This window comes from Theobroma cacao, chromosome 5 (genome assembly GCF_053813885.1).
Source record: "Theobroma cacao isolate CCN51 chromosome 5, ASM5381388v1, whole genome shotgun sequence".
Taxonomy (NCBI): Eukaryota; Viridiplantae; Streptophyta; class Magnoliopsida; order Malvales; family Malvaceae; genus Theobroma; species Theobroma cacao.
In genome coordinates, this window is record NC_142643.1 from 24,922,381 (window position 1) to 24,930,228 (window position 7,848).

The following is a 7,848-nucleotide window of genomic DNA, read 5'->3' on the forward strand; positions in this document are numbered from 1 at the left end:
GGGTCCACATCAACATACAAAGAAGCACCCAATGCATATCATGCATACTATCATATTTTGATAACACATAGCCCATTGTATAGCACATTTTCACAATATAAAATCACTTCACCAAAGGCTTGTTCTTAAGGTACATTTTCAAAGACAAGTTGGATAAAATCATTCACATTCCCCAAAACAAGTTTGAAATGCAAGTCTACTCACCGGTATATTGTTGAGTCTTTAGCTGACTCTAATTCCCCTAATGATCCAATTGGGGTGTTAAGGCTTCGTTAGAACCTACCATCAAATTAACATTACATAATGTCAATTCATACTTATAAACCCTAAAAGCTATCCCTTAGCAAGCTTTCAATTGCCACTTTAAATGGTTATCTATGTTAACTATCTTAATCACTATAAATGAATGAACATCCTCAACAATAAAACAGCTCATAATCCCAATTACTAGCCATTATCCACAGCTAAAAAAAAAAAAAGCTTAGTTTATCACTCACCTTAGGGTTTCTTTGTAGTTGAATTCTCTTCCAATACTTCTAAACAAATGGGGTAATTCTCTCATTCTCTCTCTAGAATGCCCAACTAGCAAGAAAAAGTATGGAAATAAGATTTATCAAGGGTTTTGAAGTGAAAGAGTGAAAAAATACAAGGTTCTAGTCAAAAAGATGCAAAGGTATGAAAATTAGAGCTAGAAAGAGAAAATTTTGCAAGCTTCATATCAAGCTTCCATCGAGGATGGAAGCAACGTGAGATAGGAAGAGGAGAAGAAGAAGAAGCTGCTGGAAATTCAAGAAGCTGCTGGAAGAAAAAGATATTTATAGCCCAAGCTTATCCACTCCAATTAAATTACCAAAATATCCCTCCATAAATTAACTTATTCTCCTCAATCTTTTATGCAATCTTTTTGCTCTTTTGACACTGGGACAAGGTCCATAATGGTCTAGAAATGCTCCGGTTCATGAAAAGTTAAAAATTCTAACTTGAGGTGAAAATTGACCATTTTGCCCCTATTGTGAAAATCATCAAAATTTTTGTTTCCTTGTCATTTTACCCATATTTTCATCATTCATTTATGCCTTAGGCCTACTTAGGCCTTAATATTGTTTAAAACTTACTTTTATGGGTTTGGTATGAAAATGATGAAATTACCCCTAATCAGGGATATCGCGTATACTTCCCTTTACGAGTCTATAAAGGTCAAGGTCTCACAATATATCACTCGACTTGAGCTGTTGGGTTGGGTTATGGATCATGATTTAAGTATAGACCTTGTACTTTACTCAATACTAGAGAGCTATTCATAGTTTATGTTAAACTTCAACATGAACAAGATTGAAGTAATCCTTTCGAGCTTATTGAATATGCTCACACAAGCTGAGAACACCATTGCGAAGGAGAAACCTTCAATTCATCTTATCTCTTCTAAGAAATATAAAAATAAGAAAAAAAATTTCTAAGAAAGATAAGGGTGAAAAGGCATCAACTTTGAAAGGTTTGGAGCCTATTGGAGGAGTGAAGAAAAACAAGGACAATGAAAAATGCCATTTATGTGACAAACTAGGGCATAGGAGGTGCAATTGCAAGGATTATCTTGAATCCATCAAAGGGAACAAACAAAAGGAAGCTTCCACTTTAGATATAAATCACATGATGATTTATTGCTCAATACTTGGTATATGATGCCTTACTCTTTATTAATGGTTTTAATATGTATGACATATTGAAATAACTAATGACAAGGAGCAGTGAAAAATAAGATAATGAAAGGGACAACCTCAGTTCATGGTGAACAAGCATGTTGACCTAGATTAGATTGTAGAGCAATAAATAATTTTAAAACATTTAATGTTTTCATGGCATGATTGTCAAGATGAGATGTTTTGGTTTTGGGCCTATGGTTGAATATTTTATTTTATGTCTAGGAAACATAGATTTATATTTTGCTAGCATGAGATGCTTTGCTTATATATTTTTATATATTTACATAACATCTAATTTTATTTTGGAATTGTTCTAAATTATTTATCTTTAAGTATAACCTTGCGTATATAATAATCAATACTAAGTCATATTGATAAGATCATTGTGAGATTATTTTTCTTTTGATTATGACTCAAAAAGGAAATTAATAAGATGACTTAGATAAAATTGAGTCCTAACTCAATGAATTCAAATAGGATTATGAACATATTTAATCAATGAGCATTCTTATTAAAATCTTATATCTAAATTAAGATTGCTTAGAACTAAATAACAATTGATTATCATATTGAGTTCATAAGAGATGAATCACAAAGCATTCTAAACCCAGTTAATTGCATAAACTAACCTTTGAGAGGATTTCATCCCATAACCAATGATGAATGACTAATGACATGTAAGTATGCATAAAAGCTATGGACATAACGCCTAAAGGAAAGTAAATAAGTTTACTTGGTAAGATTTCTATACATGATAGAAACAGTGGGAGTTAATGACACTTTAAAGGTCAAAGGTCATGAAATTATAAAATCCAATAGATAAGATCTATGAATAAAGATTGATTTAATAAGATGCATAAAGATGCATAATTCATCCATTAAACACAAACCATTAGTAGGATGCATATTGATGCACTACTCATATAAGATGAGTTTACTAAATAATCCAACATGAATGATTGGATAATAATCTTTATTCAATGTAATAAATTCAAAATAGTTGAATACATTGAATAATATAAACATATAAATTAACACATTCTCAAATATTGCAATTTGAGTTGTCCTAGTAGACACACAATCGCTAAGCGAAAAAGTTTAATATTGGATTTGCTAGCAATTGACTCAAGTGCAAGTGGGAGATTGTTGATATATTCCCTTGAGCCAATTGGATTGGTCAAGGAAAATAAATTGCCATTTAATGCATTCTTAATTGCATAACTATATGTGATAGAGGTTTTCCTTCATGTTAGTACAATAATAAGGAGTTCTTAAGTACTAATTGGATGAAGCTCATGGAACATAAAGGCCTTGCAAGAGAATTGTAAAGTTGTTACAATTATAAGATCACTGTGCATCAAAGCCATGTTCCTAAAATTGTTCTTAATCATTGTATTGTCAAGATAAGGCATTGACAATGCTTAAAGACTAGCACATGTTAAGTCTCCTTACTTGGAAAGTAAGCAATCAATCTCAGAGATTGAAGTATATAGGATACTTGAGGATAACATGTAGGTGCTGGTTAAAGAACAAGTTCACTGAACATGACCCGCAATAAGAACTCCATTTGGTATTTCACTCAAGTGTCTATGGAATATGTTCTCATGTGATAGTCAAGCAACTAGTCCTTCGATTTGAGACACCAAGTCATTTTGTATGGGGAATGATGTACTTTGATTTCACCCCTGCTGGTCTGGAGGTGACCAGATACCTAAACAGGAAGTTTTTAGGTATGCCATGAAGCATGTGAAGGTCAATGAGTAATCAAGAGAGGATTCATCATCCCAAGAGATATGAGGGGATGTATCTCATTTGTTCTCAATTCTTGATTAACTTGTATAAAGTCTTTGGCCAAAGCATGATGAATTTTAGGACAGTTAGTTACCTAAATTCATAAGGTTAGTCATGAATTATGAGAACTAATATAGAATGTTATAAGTAGACATTGAGCCTTGCTTTATGACATATCTGGGATATTTGATGAAATGATCGTATTGCACTGAGAGGCTTATCATTAAAGGGTTTTGTCAAATTCTTTAATTAACCTTTTAACATTTAGGTGGTCATGATGTATTGTTGAATGCCACTCATGATCTATAAATATAAATAAATTATCAAATTGATATTTGATTAGGGTTTATATTTATTGCCAACATGTTAGAAGCCTAGTTGGTCACACACATTAAGTGACATGATTGAGACTAAATAAGGATAATCAATTAAGTTAGACTTAATTGGAATAGTCCAAAATAAAGTGCAAAATTGATTACATTCACAAAGACTTAATTGAATTAAAACGCAATTGTTGTATCTAGGGTTACAACTTAGTTTGGCTATATAAATATGTTATGTTAGCAAACTAAAACTCCAAGCCTTCAACCACTTCTAAATTGTTTCATAAAATAAGAAAAGAACAATAGTTTTCTTTGTTTGACAAAAATAAGATTCGGTAAGAATTTTTTATCTTTTTGTTTTTGAAACAAAACTTGCTAGCATAAGTACAATCCTACCTTTGAGAATGTCTTATTCGGCCACTTTGTGGAATTCTGTTAGAGGCCAAACACTTGAGTGGCTGAAGATTTGACAAATCCTAAAGGTAAAGAAGCAAAGATCTTGGTTGTAGGATTTTAAACTATCTTATTCCCTTTTCGGGGTTTCTTGTTTCATCACAAGCGTTTTTTATTTAATTGAAGCTTGATTACAATATTTAGAGTAAGGTATGTAACTTTTAAACATATGAATGTTCATAATTAATTTGAACGTTAAATGAAAAACACAAACATTAATCCTGTAGAATTTGGCTGTTTCTCGGATTAAATGCTAGTTTATTATTCTATTGCAATATATTTTTAATTTCTTGATTATTTTCATGTTTAAGCATGAAGTCGAATCCCAACAGTTGATGGAGGACCAACCCACACTAATCCAGGAGGTTAAGAAAAATAGAGGTGCAGCTAAGCAAGGTATGTCGAGTGACATGATGTCCAGTCTCGAAAGTCGAGTAGCCAAAATAGAGGTGGTTGTGGGAGAAACAAGGGATAAACTCAAGGAGTTTAAGGCCAACATGGAGGAGTTGAGGTCTAGAGATGAAGTGTAACACCCCGTAACCCCGTATAGTAGTTAACATAACAGTCTCGGTAAGACGAAGGAATAATTGGTGTTAGATTATGTGCTAAAGAGTGATAAAGGAGTAAAGGAATGCTCTAAAGTAAAATATTTCGCACACATGAAAATAATAATTAAATAATAATATCTTCGTCGAGGATGAATTAACGCGTTAAAAGATGATTTGGAAGTGAAGTGGGATATAATAATACATTTCGGGATCAAAGAAGACAAGTAAAAAATTTTGAAATAAAATAATATTTTATTTAATAAAATAATATTTTATTTAATAAAATAATATTTTATTTAATAAAATAATATTAAAATATTACTAATAATAATAACAATAAATGAATAAATAAATAAAATGAAATGAATAATGAAAGGGTAGGATGGGTGGAAAATTAAGCATGGCTTTTTAACTTTACTTTGACCACATGGGAGAAAGAGAAAGGAAAAAAAATTAAAATAAAATAAATGGAACAAAGGTGGAATGGGTAGCCGCCCATGTGGTAAATAAATAAGTTAAGAAAATATTTTTTTTAAGTGATGAATTGAGTTAGTAGGGGCCGGCCACATGGAGTGAAGGAAAAAGAAAGAGAAGAAATGATGATGATGATGGGGTCGGCAAAGGATAAGAAAAAGAAGGAAAGGAAAGAGAAATAAAAGATATGAAAAGAAGAGAAATAAAGGAAGGAAAAATCTGGAGAGTGGCCAGCCAAAGAAGAAGAAGAAGAAAAGAAAGAAGAAGAAGGAAAAAAAAGGTGACCAGCGGTGAAAGAGGGAAAGGAGGAAGCCATTTATGGAGCAAAAATAAAAGGGAGGAAGAAGTTGATTTTTTAGAGAAGAAAGAAAGAGTTGTGCAGCTAATTTTGAGAAGGGAAAATAAGGGTGTTGACTGCTGGAATTTGGAGGAAGGAAAAAGAGAGAGAGCTTAGTTTTGGTGACAAAATGGCTGAATAAAAAGAGAGAAAAATTAGAGTTCTTTGGGCTGATCTAGAGCTAACCAACGGTGGAAGTAAAGAGGGGGCTTTAAGCCGCCGGTGATGTGAGGGAGAGAGAGACCTTGTGCTGTCCATGGGTGCTGGTTCATGAGAAGGTCGGCTGAAACGAGGTGGAAGAGAAAGGGAAAGAGAATAAAGATGGAGACTTCAACCACCCAGCTCAAATTGGAAAGCTTATCTTGATGGCGTGCCAAACAAAGTGAGATGTGACCGGCAAGTAGGAATAATTATAGACACGTAAGAATCAATAGCGATGTAATATCCCGTTATTGTAAGGTGAGTAGGGGGTGTCAATATTAAAATTTTCGTAAATATATACCTATACGTATGACTTGTTTTAAACGCGAAAATTGTGGATAGCATGTGCTGGTAGCAATCTTAGAAAATTGTGGTTGCAAATTACGTTTAGAAATCGTTTTGAATATATATATGTATATATTATATGTAAAGCGTTTTGAAAAATGGGAAACAAGCCCTTCGCACTATTTTGCCTCAAAATTTGTGCCTTATATTTGTGCAACGTGCATTCATGGTTATATTGCTTACACACCATGCGGATTATTGTTTTGAAATTCATGCATAAATATATTTTGAGAAAATGATAGATTTTATCATACCCTATGTTGAATGCTTTGGAAATAATTTGAAAAGAGATTTCAAGGACATAAAGTAATTTTTAAAATAGTTTTATAAATCGAGAGATTCGAGAGTAAGCCGGTTGTCACTTCGGTTAAGTGTGACCCTCGTGCACGAGTGAGCTCTAGCTAGAGAACCTTTGGGTCACCGACGGACAGTTAGGCGTGGTGGGGACCACGGCCTGTGATATATGTATGCGTGGCTAGGCCACCAGATGATTACGCGGTTGCGACTGCTTGATTCTCAGATGTCGGCCAACATCGTGAGACTGCCATGGCATGTGGGATTCGATGGAGTGAGGCTCCCGGATGTTATTACGTGGTATCGAGACCATGAATTTTATTTGATTTCCTACTCGAGACAAAAATCTCTTTGGGTTTGCAGACTCTTATTCCTTGCATGGTGAAAACGAAATTATGCGATTTTCTGCAACTCCCCCTAGTCTTACTGTTATATGAATTTTATCCTCGCGTGCGAGGTAATTTGCGAACTGTGTATAAACCTGGCTACTATTTGGTTTCGTGGGAGCTTGCCCAACTTTATTGATTTGATTTGAGTATTACATGAGATAATTTCGACCGTATAAATCTTTTACGAACACAAGGTTTAGAATGATATTTTACTGAATTAGTTTGAAAATGATTATTAACCTTCTAGCTGCACAAAAGTTTACTTACTTGATTTGATATACATTATGGTTGATTACGACTTACAAGAGATTCTCAATATTTTTTTATATATATATAAGGCACAAGTCTCCATTTTAATTAAATATTTTTATCTACTCTTGCAAGTTTTATTATTCAAAATCTCAACCTTATTGCTTGTTTCCCATCTATCCTCTGCTCATAGAGCCAATGATCACTGAGTCTGTGAGACTCACACCCCTCTTATTTCTCCTTTTGTAGATAGGGATCGACCTAGTGTGTAATTATTGGCACGTACGGTCCACCGCAGATAGGTAAAGGCATCTCATAGCATTTTATCCCGAGTCGCTCCGCTGTTAGAGGTTGAGTTGTAATAATCTGGTTTTACTATGTAAACAAATATTAGTTTTGATATAAACGGGAAATCTGAGATTTTTGAACTCAATGTATTTAATTGTGCTCTCATGACTTAAAGTCAAAATTTAATGGCTATGGTTATTGTTGAATTCATGTTTTAAATATTTATGCTTCAAATATGAATACGGTTTAGTAGAAATATACAATGAGTTATTGAGAAATTTCTTTAAGGCTTGTTCGGGACTTGACGGGATCTCCCAGAGGTCTCGGACGTCGGTAACGACCGAGGAGGGGTCGTTACACGAAGAGCTTCATGGAGAGTTGTGGTCAACCTTCAATGAATCGATGGAGATGTTAAACCATTGAGGTGCAGCATTGGAGAAGCTAGTTAAAGTTGTT